This window comes from Canis aureus, chromosome 5 (assembly GCF_053574225.1).
Source record: "Canis aureus isolate CA01 chromosome 5, VMU_Caureus_v.1.0, whole genome shotgun sequence".
In the NCBI taxonomy this organism is placed as follows: Eukaryota; Metazoa; Chordata; class Mammalia; order Carnivora; family Canidae; genus Canis; species Canis aureus.
Genome location: NC_135615.1, coordinates 66,742,805 through 66,761,466, shown reverse-complemented (window position 1 = coordinate 66,761,466; position 18,662 = coordinate 66,742,805). Strand labels below are relative to the sequence as shown.

At 41.5% G+C, this 18,662-nt stretch overlaps 1 long non-coding RNA gene across 3 annotated transcripts in view; it reads left to right on the top strand.

Annotated features, from left to right (window-relative positions):
- The window catches only part of LOC144314434 (uncharacterized), a 92,552-nt gene that overhangs the window by 14,234 nt on the left and 59,656 nt on the right, over positions 1-18,662 (top strand). For all 3 annotated transcript variants that reach the window (XR_013380312.1, XR_013380311.1, XR_013380310.1), the window contains exons 2-3: positions 12,946-13,044; positions 16,314-16,517. This is a non-coding gene — a long non-coding RNA (uncharacterized LOC144314434). The remainder of the gene's footprint in view (positions 1-12,945; positions 13,045-16,313; positions 16,518-18,662) is intronic.

Sequence of the window (18,662 nt, the reverse complement as noted above, 5' to 3'; positions counted from 1 at the left end):
CAGACACCGCTCTGGATATTACTGCTCTTCCTCGCACTCCCAGGCAAGCGTCCCCCCGAGCGATGCTCCCGGAGCCCCGCCCGGGCCTCAGGGGTGCCGCGGCTGCCCAGACGCACTTGGATGCATAGCCGCTGCCGCTCGGTCCCCGCCGCCGCCGCCGCCGCCGCCGCCTGCTCGCACCCGCAGCTGCCGCCGCCGCCGCCGCTCTGAATTATTGATGCAGCCGGCGCTGCAGCCGGAGCCGGCGGAGAGCGCGCGCCGGGCACAAAGGCGCGGACCGCGGCCTGGCCCCGCCCCCGCGGCCTCCCGGCCCGCCTCCCTCCGCGGCCCCGCCCCCTCGCCGGCCTAGGCTCCGCCCCCCAGCCAATCCTAGCGCGCCGCGCTCCCCGCTGAGCCAATGGCGGCGCTGTCCGCGCGCGGCCACCTGACCCCGGGCGCCGTTGTTATTAGGCGCGGCGAGGCGGGCGGCGCGCGGCAGCAGGGTTGGGCTCTGGCCGGGAGTCTGCCGGGGCAGCGAGGGCTGGGGGCGCGCGCGCGCGCCCGTGCCCGGACCGTCCGCCGCGGCCGCTCGCTCTCCCGTCTCCCGCCTCGTGCCACCGTCTGGGTCAGCGCCGCCGGCCCGCAGGTAGGAGGCGGCGCGCGCGCCCAGGGTCGGGAATAGCAGCCGGGGCGCGGGAGGCGCCGCGTGTGGGCGCGCGGGGTGGGAGGGGGGCGCCCCCCAGCGGGCGCAGGCGCGCGGGGCAGCCGGCGCGCGGGTGAGTTTGGGCGAGCGAGCGGCGGGCCGGGCGGCCGGGCTGCAGGGCGCGTGCGTGCGCGGCGGGGCGGGGCGGGGCGGGGCGGGGCGGGGCGAGCGCGGCAGCCTCCCGGGAGGTGCGGGGACCGCGGCCGCGGCCGCCGGGGTGGAGCTCGCCCAGCTGCCCCGCCTGCCTCTCACGGCCCCTAGCCTGCGGGCCGCGTTCCTTCCTTCTCTTCGGGATGGATCATTGCACGCGCGTGAAGTGCCAGGCCCGGGGCCGCGCGCGGAGGGTGCCGTGGTGAACCGACGCCGACGAGGCCCAGCACACTGGGCAGTGACAAGCACGGTGGCGTCGCACGCAGGCCCATTACCGGATCGCTTTTTCCCTTTGGCACTTAACGGTTGATACGTTGCATCCGTATTTTTTGTCTGTGCCGTGCATCTTTACTGCGTGTTTTATCTACGTGACCTGTACCTTAGAGCTGAGTTGTAGACCCCAAATCTTGCGAGTCGTGGGCGATTTTTCAGGAGTAATTCTGACCCTACAAGAATTTTTGCCGCACACGTTGACTTAGAACTTTGCACACACAAACGGGTGTTTGCAATCACAAACGAGGAAGCAAAAATACAGTTTGGCCAAGTGGCAGGGAGAAGGGAACTGCGGAGAGGGTAAGAGGAAGGGCGCGCTGGAGCCCGAGGTGCGGCGGGCGGAGACCTGCTGGAGGGTCGCGGGCGGTTAAGCGGGCGGAAGCGGAGGACGAGCGGACCTCCCGGCCACAGCCCGAGCAGAGGTGCCAGCTCCGGACCCCACGCGGAGGCGGGCGGGGAGGGATGCTGCCCCCGCCCCCGGGGCACCTGGCGCCGCGGTCACCCCCGGGCGACCTTGAATCTGCGAGCTCCGCAGAGCCAGAGCCGACGAGCGGCAGGCGGCAGCCCAGCGCAAGCCGGGGAGCCTGGCAAGACCTGGGGGCTCGGACCGACTGCGCTTCCTTTCAACCTCAGGATTTGCCACCAGCGAGGTCTGCCGCCCATGGGTACGCGCTCCCCCACGCGGGGAAGCCTGCCTTGGAATCGCCAATAGCCACGCCTTTCAGCTTGTCAACCTCCTTTGTTTCTTTGAGACTTTGATAGCTGTCTAAAGAATCACCTGCGGGGAACCCCATCCCCGACACCCGCCTCCGTTTGCAGTCACTCAGGCTCGCCTGGAGAAAGGGGAAGGGATGGGAAAAGAGGCAACAATTTTACTTTAGATTAAAATGACACACAAAAATTTTTTTTCCGACTCTAATCTTTTGGAGACATCCCCAGAAAGCGTTGCCAGCCGTGATTACACCTAATGTGAGAGCATGAACTAATTTAAGAAGTGAGAGCTGAATAATGAGACTGCGTCCAGGATAGGGGCCATGCAGTAGAGCTGGCAGCTGCAGCGGTGGAGGGTCCCTGGAGATGCACTCACGTAGAACCTACTCGGTCGTTTCACCAGTACCGGCCCTGTCCCGTGTAGCCTGCTTCCATGGAGCTCACAGGCAGGACTGAGATTGCCCAGAGGAGGTTGGTGCCAGCCCCTTCCTCTTCTCTTCCTGGCAGGGCTGTAGCAGGGCAGTGCCCAAGCCTGAGCTGCCATCTACATGCCAGTAATGCTCCATCTTGCATTTCCTATCTCAGCCTCTCTGCAGCCCACACCTACCGTACTGAGGGCCCTCTGGACCTTTTGGAGGGCCCTCATACCTACAGGTATGTTTACCTGACCCATACCTTGTCTCCTTTCTTGCCTTCCAAACTCTGCCCCTTCCTTCTCCTCCTGTTCCAGTGACAACAGCTGCATCCACCTGGGACCCCCACATCTAAACTGATTCCATCTCTGTCCTGTTGTTTGAATCATTCTCATAGGGCTACCTATTTGGCATTCATTTGTCTGGCCTGGGCTATTTCAAGAGCCTTCTAATTTATCACTGAGGGATTAGTACAATAATTGCACCCTGGCTCTGCTGTATACCACTTATCTTCCATTTGATGAATGTCTGTTGAAGCCTAGAGATATGTAACCTCCACTTTTTTTCCAGTGTAGGTAAGACTTCTGTGGCCACCATATTTCAGATTGATCACTCCTCTGGCATTCTCCATCTCTCTTCCACATAGTATGTGTTCAAAAAATAATGAATATTAATTTAATGTTGATAGATATTTACTTCCTGAGTTATGAGGATTAAATGAAATAATATAGAGAGAGGAAAATACATTTGAAATCCCAAAAGCGGGATTCCTGGGTGGCTCAGTGGTTTAGCACCTGCCTTCGGGCCAAGGTGTGATCCTGGGGTCCTGGGATCGAGTCCCGCATGGGGCTCCCTGCATGGAGCCTGCTTCTCCCTCTGCCTGTGTCTCTGCCTCTCTCTCTCTCTCTCTCTGTGTCTTTCATAAATAAATAAATAAAATCTTTAAAAAAAGAAAAAAAGAAATCTCAAAAGCAGTCATGTTTATTTTTAGCATTGTCTCATTTCAGACTCAGGATTCTTTTAGCTGCAAGTGAGGAAATGGATTCAAACTGGCTTAAGTATAAGGGACTTTATCTGGTTAACACAAAAAGCCTACAAGTACATCTTGCCAGTGGAAATATGGCTGGATCTACCAGTCAGGGTTATCAAGATCTGCTTTCTGGTTTTGGCTTCATTTTCAGACAACCTGTTTGCTAATGATAGCCCCCTAGATGCTACTATCAACTTAGTCCTAGCAAGAGAGACTACTTTTTCTTCAATATTTGCAGCAAAAGTCTCAGGACTCTTCTTACAGGGGCAGTCTGAGTCACTTGCCCCTTTTTGAACATGGAGAATGGACTGTTCTCTGAGTAAATTTGGATTTAGGTGTTTTCCTCTGAAAATGGATTTGGTGTTAGCTGCACACTGTCTAGCCCGGGGTGGGGAGGGTTCTCCAAAGAAAAATTGCAGAAGGGATGCTGGGCAGCAGAAACAGTACATGTCTATTTTAGTCTCTCTCAGAGGGTCAGCTGCAATATATTTCACCCCAAAACAGCCAGTGATGAAGACGGATACAGTAGCCAAAACAATAGATATGTTTGTCTTGATCCTTTTCAATCTTCGAGATGTCAGTTAAACATGAAATTAGATGCTATCAACCATGACGTTACCTAAGGGTTAGCTTTAAAGCCTGCATGCACTTTGAATGGTAGAGCTAGATAAATGTAAATAATTAAGTAATTGTAACATTCTATTCTAAAAAGGTTATTTTGACAACATTATGTTGGAATTGACTTTTTTCTATTTATTTTTTAGGCTCCTAAAAAGAGAAAAATTTCATTTCTTTGTGGATAGGCTCCTAAAATTCTTCATCATTTTTCCATTAATAAAAACAAATGGAAATTTGAGAGAGAAAGTCCCGGAAATAAAACGACTGAGTTAGGTCATATTTGAAATTTAAGGCTATAGGGTTTAACCTACTAAGATTCTTCTGGTGTTGAAATATTGGTAAAATATTATAAAAACATCTATCTGAAGCTTTTAAAGTAATGTATTATAGAGATTTAGGCAACTACAAGATTGCAAATAATGAATGTGTACTGTTGCTGTTATAGCCTTTACCTGGTGCTTTAAATTTGGCTTTCTGTTTCAGTGAAGCAAAAGGTTTATTACTCTTCACTGCATCCTGAATTTCCCACCACAGTGCATTTTGAGAAATGAATATAACAGCTTTCTTGATCCCGCCCACCTCACACCTTGGGAAAAAAGCAATCCTCTATTGTTGGAATAAGGGAACATTTTCAGGAAAGGGGGAATATTTTGTCATAGGATGTGCAGTGAACTCATCCTTTTATTAAATCAAAATGGATTCTCTAGTGTTTATATACACCAAGCAGCATTTCTTCTTAGTCCTGTGGTTCAAAGGCCCAAACGGTGTAATTCCCTACTATTTAGTTGATTTGCCCATAAAGCAGAAGAGAATGGCTAGTTTGTTCTGAAGTGTTAAGTTTAGGCTTTTGAGGGTCAAGGTCATTTCAAATTAAAGCTTGGATCTATACTATATAAAAATGATTCTAAGTTCTACAAAGTATGAAATAAAATTTTAAATTATTTCTTCTTCTTCTTCTTCTTCTTCTTCTTCTTCTTCTTCTTCTTCTTCTTCTTCCTCTTCATTACCTACTCAGATTCATTTTTAAATGCAACATTTCTTCTGTTCAAGTTTTAAAAGTTACATTACAAAATAAACTTTATAATTGGACACTTATTAAATGCAGGATTACTTTTTAATGAAGGCCAGTTTTGTGGTAACATTTTAATTCTTTTAAAAAAAAAACCTTGGATCTTAAAAAGATCAAAGGGTATATTCAAAATATCTTTAGTTCTTATGTTAATACCAAATTATGCATTTTCTAGCCTCTGTTCAAAAGGAGAGACTGTGTGTCTTCTAATTTGGGAGATACTGGCACCATTTTTAAAATGATACCCTGAATCTGCTGTGGTATGTGCTGTTAGGAATTTTATATGAAGCTGTTGTTCACGTACATGCCATTAAGATCAACGGAAAAAAAAAAAACACAGAAAATAATGTAATCCTACAGAGCTGCTCTTGAGAGAAAAGTCACATAGGTAACATCAAACAGTAGTTGGAATTTTTCCAAGAAGTAATTATCTGTGTGCTTTTGGGGTGGTTGATGAGGGGGACAAAGCAAGGTTTGGCCAATTCAGCAAACATTTATTGAGTGCCTGCATTGCTTGAGACACTGTTTTGGATCTGTGGCTGCTGCAAAGATGAATCACACATGCTTCCGGCCCTCCAGCATCTTGCCGTAGTGGTAGCCAGAGATTCGTACCTGGGGAACCTCCACTTAAGACTTCTAGGTGTCCTCAGAAGGCTTCTGAGTAGTGGGACTACCTAAGTTCTCATGTGGTAGCTTTGATTATTCTCTGTATTTGTTTACTTGTAAGCTGTAATCAGAAGGTAACCAAAAATTACACACACACACACACACACACACACACACGAAATTAATAGATTAGGGACCATTCAAATAAATCTTTCAGGTATGTACATCATATGCATTTGACATTTGTCAAAGACGTGGTGAGCGTGGTGAGCGTTGTCATCATTGGTGGCTGGCTGGGCTAACCTTTTCCCAAACTTAATAGGGATCTTAGGGAAATTTCCTGGATTTTGCATTCATTAACAATCATATAGACGTCCTGCAGCTCAGCATGCTCTCAGGATGGGATCTTAGAGAAAAGTCTATTGAACTGGAGGACTCTTTGGACCATAGGCTTCTGTGTTACCAGGATTTAAACAAAAGGAAGAATTTAAATAGAACTTGAAGGGGGGAAATGCAGAAGAAAGAGCTTTTGTTTTTTATTTTTTAAAGTTGAAGTGTAGTTGACACACAATGTCACATTAGTTTTATCTGTACAACATAGTGATTTGACAAGTCTATACATTATGCTGTGCTCACCACAAGCACAGCTGCCATCTGTCACCATACAACACTATTCCAGTACCACTGACTATATTTTCTCTGCTGTGTACCTTTTGTCCCATGGCTTATGCATTCCGTAACTCAAAGCCTCCACCTTCCACTCCCCTTCACCCATTTTTCTCACCTTTCTCCCCTCTAGCAACCACTGTTCTCTCATTTGTGTGTGTGTTTCTGCTTTTTTTTGTTCATTTGTTTTTCAGATAGTACATATAAGTGAAATCATATAGTATTTGTCTTCCTCTGATCTTTTCACTTAGCATAATACTGTCTAGGTCCATCCAAGTTGTTGCAAATGGCAAGGTCTTGTTCTTTTTTATGGCTGCATAATATTCCATTTTATGGCTGCATGTATTCTACTACATGTATATGTGTATATATATATATATATATATATATATATATATATATATATAAAACATCTTCTTTTCCCATTTATCTATTGATGGACACTCAGATTGCTTCCATATCTTGACTATTATAAATAATGCTTCAATAAACATAATAACGTCTATATCTTTTTGAATTAGTGTTTTCATTTTCTTTGGGTATTTGACAGTAGGAGAATTATTGGATCATATGGTATTTCTGTTTTTAAGTTTTCAAGAAACCTCCATACTGTTCTCCACAATGGCTGCACCAATTTACATTCCTACCAAGAGTGCATAAGGATTCCTTTTCCTCTACATCATCACCAGCGCTTGTTATTTCTTCTCTTTTTGGTAGTAGCCATTCTGACAGGTGTGAGGTGATATCTCGTTATGGGGTTTTGATTTGCATTTCCCTGATGATGATTCATGTGTCTGTTGGTCCTCAATATATCTTCTTTGGGAAATGTGTATTCAGGTCCTCTGCCCACTTTTAATCAGATTATTTGTTTAGGGTTTTTGTGCTTTTAAAAATTATTTGCCCAAAATGATATTTTCTGGTAGACTTCTTAGAAATTAGGTCAGAGGAGCATGCTTAGTTTTGCTTTTTTTGCATCAGGCCTCAGCGATAGTTATGTGATTGAGCTCTCTAGTGCTGGGCTCCCCTACCGCTGAGCCACACTCTGCCTTCTCTCTTCTCGCCCCTAGAAGCTGATCCCTTCCAATTGGCTTCAATTTTTGCCAGTGGAAGGTATAAACAGAGGAGCAGAGAGAAGTTGGGATATTTCTTCCTGTTCTCTCCCTGCATCAGTGCAGGTAGTATGAAGCAATGACCCTGAAGCAATCTGGTGGTTGCTTCCCCTTTTCAGGATTATAGCTGTTCAGTGACCCTTCCTCTTTTCTTGGGCTCCAGCTCTCATGCCAGTAGCATTCTCCTCCCTTTGTATCTTCTGCCTGAGGTTGGGGGATTTTCCAGTCCCTGGGTTCTTAGCATCTTGTGTTGATTCCCCTGACCTGCCAACACCTCTGTAGGTTGTCCCTTCATTAAAAATCTCTCCATCTGAACTATCTGTGTTTAATTTTGTTTCCTCCTGGGATCTCAGTGATGCACTATACCAGAACAAAATCTTGCTTCACCTTCAGAAACAACAGATTTGATACATTTTATTCTCTTGGTGAACCATTAGTTGTTTAATTATTTGTTGTATCATAGAAAATCACTATGAATTAAACCCTAATTTATTGCAAAATCAGATACACAATACCAAAGTTGTTTATTTCAAACAAAACCATTCATGTCGAGTTTAAAAAATTAACTTCTGATAAATGTATTATGCTATTTTCAGAATATTAAAATGAAAATATTAAAAGAAGTATTCTTTGAAGTAGCAAATGCTAAATCTCCCAAGCAAATTACATCCTATCCAACTACAACACAAGAATATATGTTAATATCTTGAAAAAAATATAGTATTATTTTGTGAACTCATAAAGCTATTTTGAGTTTTTAAAATGTGAAAACCTTACCAAAATGTGTTTTATTATTGGGAAAGTATAACAATTACTATTTACTTTTGAAGCTTGTGAACTTTTATCTGTGCATATTCTGAGCAATAAGGATTTCATTATTGTTATATAACATAGATAATATTTTATTTTTTTCATAGATAATATTTTAGATTTTAAAATACCAGATTGAAAGGAAGCCACGACAAAGTATATTTCAATGTATAGGGACTTATGAGGGAATCCTTTATTAGTCCATTAAAAAAATTTTTTAAGACGTTTATTTTTTGTAGGTAATCTCTTGGCACAATGTGGGGCTGGAACTCACAACCCTGAGATTGAGAGTCACATGTTCTACCAACTGAGCTACCAGGTGCACCCTAGTCCATTTCATTTAATTATCCATTTCACACCAACTGCCCAGTATTGTTTGAGGTCTTTACCAAAACAATACAAAGGCTAGTTAGGAAACATAAAGCAATTAGAAAGCAATCGTTGGCAAGTAAACTATCCATAAGTGGCAACGAAACTTAGAATGAATTTAATGAAAATCTCTATTAAGTCTTGGTGTTTATCGGCCTAGAAGAACAGCCTAGGTGAATTCCTATTTTTTCTGGTTGATGTGGTAACATACTGTATAGTATAACTTTTTAAGTAACTATACATGTACCAAAATTTTATCTGTGGTTTTGTCACTGTGTTATAAAGTTTCATGAATAGTCCATTCTCACTTACTGGGAAATTGATCCCAATAACTAAGGCACCAATAATAATACCAAGATGACAGAGTATTATTGTAGCAAGACTTTTCTTGCCTTTTTAGATAAATAAATATCAGAATTTAGGATCTTTAACCTGGGGTATCCTTTTTTTCATTGAGAGATAATTGACACATAACATTATATTAGTTTTAGGTGTACAACATAATTATTCAATATTTATTACATATTGAGAAATGATCACCAGAATGAGTCTAATTAATATCCATCACCAAATATGGTTATAATTTTTTTCTTGTGATGAGAACTTTTAAGATATACTCTCTTAGCAACTTTCAAATACACAATACAATATTGTTTTTTTTTTAAAGATTTTATTTATTTATTCATGAGAGACAGAGAGAGAGAGACACAGAAACACAGGCAGAGGGAGAAGCAGGCTCCATGCAGGGAGCTGAAGGCGGGACTCGATCCCGGGACTCCAGGATCACGCCCTAGAAGGCAGGCACTAAACCACTGAGCTACCCTGGGATCCCCCACAATACAATATTATTAACTATGGTCACCATGCTATCCATTACATCCCCAGGACTTACTTATTTTATAACTGGAATGTTGTACCTTTTGACTGCCTTCACCCATTTTGCCCAACCCCCCACCATGGAGTGTCTTGAACCTTAAATATTGAACCTTAAGTTTTATTGAATTAGCTGCCTACATTTTACAGATTGGGACCCAAGAAGGTTAAGCTCTCTTGAGTCCATGCAACATGTTGCCTCTAAAATCAGAATGCAAAGCTAAAACCCCATGCCCATGCCTAGTAGGCAAGAGCCCTTTGATATTCTACATAACTCTTTGTGTGTTTAGTTTTCTCATCAAATGAGTAGAAATAAAATAAGCATCTACCCTAAGGGCTGATTTTTAAGGATGGAATGAGATAATCCACACGATTAGCCTGAACTAAAATATCATTTTACTGCTACTGCTCTTTTCCTGCCTGAGTGTCCAGGTAGAAGCAATGCCAAAATTAGAACCCCAGGTACCAACCTCCACTGCCTCAGGCTTGCTCCAGACTCACCTTGAGGTTGACCAGGCACTCACCTAGCTCTTTTCCAGTGGTTTTCCTTCTGTTGCAGTACTAAAGTTCAGGCAATAATGACTTTGTTCCATTTTGGTAGATATATTTCATTGAAAGTCCTCACACCCAAATTTAAAACAAAGACAACTTATATATGCCAATAACAATATACACAGTTGACCTAGCTTCAGAAACACATCATGCACTATCTTTATATTTTCTATATTTATTCATTCATTCAACTAATGTGTGTTGACCACCCACTATGTGACAGGTATTTGTTGTGGGGATCAGGGATACATCAGTGAATAAAACTGAGAAGACTTGCTGCCTTCTATGGTTGATACCTGGGAAGAGATTTGATTTTGTGGCAACCGTGTTCTTCTATCTGTAATATCAAGCTAAATTGTCCACATCTTGTTGGTGCACACAATTATGAGACTACAAGTTTTTTTTTTCCTGTGAAATATCCTTAAATATACCAACTCAGGAAATTGGCTATTTTTTAAATGACATTACCATTTTTTTTTCATTTCTATCTTGGTGTTTAATCAGAAAATCATATATGTTGATAAATTTATGTTGTCATTTCCATTTTTAAATTGAAGAGACTTCAAGGACTATGAATCTGGCTTCCTAAAAATGAAAGGTGAAGGTACTCATTATGTTGCAGTGGCACATTTTGTCAATTGAGAGTGGTTTACTTATTTTTAGTCTATGAAAAGTTTTAAAAATAAAATTTAATGTACCCTTTAAATATTCCTAGTTTTAAAGATACTCCATTTTAAAACATGCCAAAAAAAGAATTTGATGTCTGTGTTTGAGGTCAAAAATAGGGGACATAGAGATTGTTTTTCTGCTTTGGCCTGCCTTCCTTCCCTCCTTCCTTTCTGCCAATGCCTGTCTGACCTTCAGCACACTCTGGGACTCAGGAAGTGTGTGTGTGTGTACATCCCCTTTGGAGGACCTTCAATCTTCCCACTCCTATGACTACATGAATACTTTTTGTATGGCTTTCTTTTCTCACAACTGAGTACTCCCCTCCCAACCCCCTTAGGGAATAGGGAAGAGAGGTTCTGACATTGTGCTTGTGTAAACATAATTGAGAGCTTTCCATGTCTCTTGCATCTTCATAAGTGATTTTTTGTATTATGCTGGGACAGTATTTCTTTAAATAGAATATTCTCCCATGGAAATCGCCCATAATGCTGAGAGTACACCTTGCAAAAGGTGAGTCTAGAATATAGGGTGCATCCTCAGCATTGCCTAAAGACTGAAGTTAGGCTCTCTGGAACATCAAAAACAAATTTATAGCAGTTCATTAGTATAGTGCAAGGAATCATGAACACAGTGTGCTGCCATTACCCATGGAGAAGACAGAGTTACCAAGCGAGTGCAGATATGAGGCTCTGAAGATGAAGCTGCTTACAAGGGCTCTCATTTATTCTAGAAAAACCCACTTGCCTATTTTGAACCACTTTTCTTCAGAGCATATGTCTCACTGTGCAACCAAAAGGGTGTTTATATCCTAGTCACTTGGCAAAAATTCTGTCATTGCTTCAGAGAGATCCATTTTAAGCCTGAAGCATGGAGCTGGGAAATAGATGGGCTTTGGTTGTCTGAAGAAATGACCCTCAGTGCAAATTTAGACAGTTACTTTTTCTTTTCCCCATAATATTGTTGCTGGATGGAACTACATTTTTTAAAGTAGAAGATAAGTAGAGTCCTAAATCAGTTTGGTTTTCTCACTCATTTGAAATGAGATTTGTTTCTATTCAATGAGATGAGAAAAATTGGGAACTTTTCATATTTCCATTGGCCGCTGAATTATTTCCATTGAAACATATTTCCTCGTGTACTTGAGACAGTTTCCAAACAATTGCTCTTTAAAAGTCTATCTGATACTCAATGGGAAGAAGGCAGATACAAAATTATATTTATAGGACACATTTTTAGAAGATGTACTTAGAGAAGATGACTGGTAGGGTGTATGTCAACATGTTGATTGATTATTATCTTTAGTTAAGATTGTAATTATTTCTACCTTCTTTATAGTTTTGGTGTTTTTCCATTCTCAGACTTATTTTTAATGCAGGTTTCTTAAATGCCTAAAAGAGAATTTCCCTTTAACAATATTAAAATAGACATAATGTCCATTGGTACCATCAAGGCATTTCCCCTTTTCCTTCACCTTGTAAACCACACATGAAGATGCTCACAGGAGTGCCTCTCAAATAGGCCAGGATTTGCATTCATCAATAAATCATTTGTAATTAGAAGTCTTTTCTATCCAAAACAAATATATATCTTTCAAGAGTATTTCTCTTTTGTGAATGATGTTTGACATCTTAGAAGCTAGGACTAAACCTTTATTATGTGCATTGCTATAGTTAAAGCATTATTTTGTAGGGTAAGCTCAAGGTTACGTGCTTAAGAAAAGCTCAGGTTAATCCCATTAGGAAAATCATTTTATTCATAAATCTTTGGCTGTTGAAAAGACCATTGGGAGCCAATACTGTTTGTATAGCTGGATAGAATTTAGTATATTTGACAATTAGCAATACAAAAAAATAGTCTTCATTTGCACTGTGCTATCTATTTAAAAATGAACAAGCCTTTCACAGAGAACTATGTCAGTTCACCTCAGCATGAGGCTTTTGGGTAGTTATATCAAATTTTTGGATGCCAAAATGTAGTCTGGCAGAGATAAACTGATTTGCCCAAGGTCATTCATCTGGCAGAGGTGGATTATTTTCTTTTCCCCAGCTCCAAAATCCTGTATACTTTGTACTGCAACATTGCCCCTCCAGCAAGGCACCCTTGCTGACTCCAGTGATGTGGGGTAGTGGTTCTAGCTAGGAGTTAGCTATTGTTGACTTTAAATATGAAATCTTTTTTTTTTTCCTATGAAGCAATGACGTTTAGTTTTTAGGATGATAAACCTTTCTCCCTTTTTTCTTCTTTCTCCTTGTTTCTCCTAAATACTGTTCCATATATATTGCTGCCAGAAACAGATTATTGGCATTCATGTTATGTTTTTCCATACCTTTTAATCATTTCTACAGCTGTTCGCATGACAACAATTATATTTCCACTTTTAAAAAAATGTTACAAAGATGCACAGAGAAAAGAGAAAAGCAAAGGAATAAACTACAAGCAATTATGTAAGTGATACTTTTGTGATCTGACATTTTGGGAAATGTTACTGTTACTGCAACTACCTTTTATTATCTAGGTTTTAACCTTTTAGTGGATGACATGCCTTAATCTTTATCATAGCTTAATGATAGGGCGCTTATTTTTCTAATTTTTACACCGTCCAAATTTCTTTTATTTTTCTAAAGATTTCATTCATTCATTCATTCATTCAAGATTGAGAGTGAGCATTAGCCAGGGGAGGGGCAGGAGAAGGGGAAGTAAAAGCAGGCACTCTACTGAGTAGGGAGCCCAAGGCCCCACATGGAGCTTGACATGGGGCTTAATACTAGGACCCTATGGTCATGACCTGAGGTGAAGCCAGACACTTACCCAATTGAGCCTCCCAGACACCCCTATACTATTTAAATGTCTTAACCGCAGGAAGAATGCTTACTTTGTGCCAGGTTACATGATGGTGCCTATAAATAGATCTGTACAATTTACCAATATGTCCTTTTACAAAACTAATATAGACTTTACTGAGAAGTAAACTGACACTGTACCAAATGAGCTGGTGGGCTTAAATGTGTAGATTGTACTCACTGTTCTTACCAATTTATCAGCATTTGATGACCTACCTAGTGACTTTATTTGTGGATTATTTATATTACCTTGTCATTCAGAGATTTAAGTTTCAAATTTTAAAAGTCTCATTTCATGGAGATATGAATGTTTCTTTCTCATCACTTAATAAGAAATCCTCTATTCTGTTGCCCCTTCTTTCTCCCCACCTTTGCACCTACCAGTATTTGCAAGCTGACTGGCTTGACATGTCCATGACACTACTCAGAGAGCCTCATCTTATAAATACCAAGCTCATTTTCCTAGAGGTTTTGAACAAGATAGAATATGACCTTTCTTCATGTGATGCATTTAGATTAGTGATTTTGGAAAGTGTCATGTGACTTTCGTATCACACAGACATGGAAGTCCCTCAAAGATCATGTTTTGGGGTAGAAACACCCAAACATCTAAACTTTTAACATAATGAACTTATTAAAATTTAAAACTTGGTTAATAATAAATTTGAGATGTGTAAGATTTTGCTTAAGGTGTGTTTTTGTTTTACTCTTGCTTTGCTTTCCAAAATGCATCTGCTTTATCTTTATATTATATGAGGATCCTAGCATGATAGAATGCGCCTGAGAGAATAGCGTAGGTGAGCATACTTGAACAAAATTTAGTGTAGGCACATTTGTGTATTTAGTTTATACACTTTACAAATTCTTACTGTATAATTATTATGAATTTGGCTATCAAATTACATTATCTTTTGTTAACTCTGTAAATTAGAAATGTACTCATTTATTTAGCAAAGTAGAGGGAAAGAAAATGGCAGAAGTTTAAACCAGAATGTTTAAACCAGAATGATCTGATAATCTAAAACAATGTCCTTTTTCTTCTCCTCAGTGTTTCCTCCTCAAAGTCCAGTTTACTCTTAGAAGTCTATTCCAACAGGCACCATGTCATAGTGAACCATGGTTTTAATATACTTTGAAAACTGGTACATCTGTTCTGTAAATCAGTATACCAATTTTAGCCTCTTTACAAAGTACAAAGGAGACTTTACTAACCAGAGAAATCTAGAACTTAGTAATTCAAATACCATTCAAAACACGTATTTATCTAATAACTGGAACTAAATGTTAGGCCTCATGGCAGCTAGCTCAACAGCTAAACAAGTGTTAATAATAGGATAAGCCCACTGTATCCAGAGCAAAGAGAAGCATACCATGTTTACATATCCAAATCACTTACCTTCTATGCTCTGATTTTAGCCCTCTGGACTCATGACTGTTGCAGCAAGTGGTTGTTTTCGGTGCCTTCAACCTCCATAGTATACTGTATATTGTATATATTGCTTTTAGCAGCTACTACAAGTACCAAGTACCAGGCTAAATTCTCTACATGCAGTGGTTAGTTAATCATTGGAATAATCTTATGATTGTTTGTTTTTTTTTTAATCTCATTTTGCAGATGAGGAACCCAGGATAAATAGATTGCCCAAGACCTCCCAGAGCCCTGCCAGAATGTGTTGAACAGGGATTTCAACCTGTCTAGTCAGACTCTAGAGGCAGTGCTCTTTAACTGTTATGCAACTCGTCTCTTCCAGGCATGCATCGCATGAGCCTCATAGCCAACTTTATGAGATATGTAGTATGGATAGAATTACTACTATTTTACAGATGGCAAAACTGAGATCCAGAGATTTCTAGTGACCATGAGCAGTGGCACTGGCCTATAAACTCTATGCCAGGTAGTCTTCTCTCCTATAGCACTGCAACTCCTCAATTTCTTCTTCTGACACTGGCAAGGGTGTGTTCTATATATTGATATTTCTAGTTTGGAATGAAACATTCTGTGGGTTTTCATCTTGATCAGTAACCCATCTACACTGCACCCCACTGCAGTAGGGATGGCCTGCCTCTAAACATGGCATCTGTTTGTTCCCACCTCACTCCCAGAACTATAACAGGTAGAGCTGGCCAGATATAACAGGGGTGCTTTGTCTTGGTCACCGACCACTACCTTCCCCCTTTTCTGGCTTTTATTTGACAGGGACATTCCTTCCCCTTTTTTAGTTCATTACTGTCCTTATACCATAAATACTTCCCCACCGTAAAAATAGAAAAGAAGCTGTGAGTCATTTACACGTTAGCATAAATGTGCCTTCATGATTTCATCAAGGCTGCTGGTGCCTAACTCTTTAACTGCAGAATGAAAGTCTCTGGACTATCCTGGTTTCCTTCCTGAGAAGGATCAACTGGGAGTTGGTCTAGACATCAGGACCACCACAGACTTATTACCCAGAAATACATGGACTACATAATTGTTGCAGATCAGCACCTAGGGCAGCTTTTTCTAACCAATGGGACTCTTAGCTCCTGCTCTCTCTTCCCCTCTCTGCTGCGCCAGGTAGACTCTTGCCCTCACCCTCTTCCAACTTGTCAGGAATCCAGAGAACATACTCCATTCTATTAATGATCACATATTCTTTTCTCTTCCTGGGGTCCATAGCATGATGAGTGCTGCCCTCAGGAGCAGCACAAGCTTTTAGCATAGCTCTTCAGCAGATGGCTGTATACGGGAAGGCTGGATGTGATTGGTTCTGTGTGTGTGTGTGTGTGTGTGTGTGTGTGTGTGTGTGTAGAGTAGGAAAGCCCTTAGAGGAAGGGAATGCATCTGACTTGCAGCCCCATCACTGGAGCACTCTCTTACTTTGTGTTCCCCCCAGAAGCAGACCTGGAGATAAGGATTCAGGTGCAAGTGGCATATATGCAAGGTGACTCCATGAAGCACTGGTGAGAGAGTGGAGAAGTGAAGCAAGGAAAGAAAGACGGTCAGAGGGGCATTCATGAGTGTTTAGCACCGTGGACAGCCCATTGGAGAACTCTGGGGGTGCCTCAGCATTACTGCCCCTTTCCCTGAGGGCTAAGAGGTAAGAATCTTCCACCGATTCCCCTTAGTCACTGGTGAGAGCTGCTGGGTGGCAGTTGTTATTTCCCAACAATTCTCATGTACCCCTTTGGGTCATAGAGTCTTTCTTTAGTTTCTTTGTTTCATAAAGGCAGAGATCCAGCCATTAAAGTGGGAATACACTGACATGTAGCTGTGGGCAGAGTACCCATATGCTTCTGCTTCACGTGTTTTAGGAGGTCGAAGGAGTTCAGAGAGCCTTACCTACCAAGCCTTACCTACCTAAAAACCCTGTCTTTAACAAGGGTTTCTGTGTCTCTGCACTGAAGATTAAATTATTCATTTCTGAAAAGCCGTTCAGCACTGGTAGTTATATTAGGTACAGAGAATTAGCAACAAAGAAAGGGGGAAAATGCCAAGCAGTTGGTTTGGTTGAACACAAGTAAAGACTCTTATAGTCATTGGCTTAGACAGCTTATTATTAATGGCTATTACAATGCTGCATAATAATAATTATGCATGTCATTAAATATGTGTCTGATTAACTTTGTCATAAAATTTATGACAATATTAAGCTTTATTCACATGCTCAACCTTCATAATTTATTGCTTATATAGCATAGTTATGACTTTAAAAAATCTCCAAGACACTGTTGGTTTGATGACTACTTTCTTATCCATAAGTCTAGTTTATCCATTCATTTGGAATTTCCAAATTACCATAATTTCCATATTACATGAGTCACCAACTCTGCTTCTGCTACTGCCCATGGCAAAGCAATTTCACTTGCCCTGTTATTGTGGCTGAGAGGATCTCCTCCCTTATGGTGTGAGTTCTCTCATCATATATTACTGATTAATTCAACCAACATTTATTTGGCCCCAGTCATATTACATTCATTCAGATGGTATGAATTTACATGTGGATTAGAACCTATCTGTCCTCAAAGGGCTCATGGTTTAGTAGAGTATGGCACCTCCTTATAGATGACTATTCAAGAAGGGAGCAAACATGAATAAAGAACCAGGCATCTTCTGTTTCCATAGGTATGCAATAACAAAGCTGTTCTTATATTTGGTTTCCAGAAAACATCTCTAAAGCTACCAGTCATCATTTTGTGCCTTCAACAATGAGTAGCACTGTAGGATAGTGCTTATTACATGGCCTTAGCTTTTCATGCTGGCTGGGAATTTGATAAATGAAAGTCATTCACTGGTAAAATGTACTTCCTTTAGCCAAGTGCACAGTGGTAGCCCTTTCTAGAATCTAAGTCTAAAGATGCCATCCATCAGACTCCATGCCTATGCACTTCTTAACAATAAAGTAACTAAAAGAACTTTACTATTCACAACAAAGGTAAAATGCTATCAAGAATGAAGCTTAGTATCACAGGGGAAAGAGTCAAATAGGTTCTTTAAGTTTGTAAGTTTACATAAAAAGGATGTTCTGGGAAGCCAAGCCTGCCACTGTCAGCTCTCAGAATTGCTGTTGGCAGGAGACATAAGGGTCAGAAATGGAATGCAGCAGGTCAATAGAAGATTGGCTAGAGACACGATAAGTGTTGATCCTGTAGTCCAATGACCTCCCAAGGACTCTAATGTGGGTCTGGCAGTAGACTAGATAAGTGGATATGGGTCACACTTGCACCCTAAAGTGAGAAAGAGGTTAGTGTGGAAAGAATTTATTTATTTTTAAAGATTTTATTTATTCATGAGAGACAGAGAGAGAGAGACAGAGAGAGAGAGAGAGAGAGGCAGAGACGCAGGTAGAGGGAGAAGCAGGCTCCATGCAAGGAGCCCAATGTGGAACTTGATCCTGTGACTCCAGGATCATGCCCTGGGCCAAAGGCAAGCGCTTAACCCCTGAACCTCCCAGGTGTCCTGGAAAGAATTTAAACAGCTTATTTTTAGTCCCTTCAAAGAATTTTATTTTCCTAGCTACCAACATAGAACATCCCAGATGATCATGCAATTTAAAGTTATGGTATACCCATGGCAAGTAGAATAGTCCCAAGAATAGCAGGTAAGTCAAATGATAGCAACCAGGTTTGAAGCAACTCCATCCTTTCTTTGTGGAGCAGTGATTAAAAATCACAAAAATGCATACAGTAGTACATCCTTAAAGAGAAGATCTGGCCACACCACTTTCCTCTCCCTCCACACCGAA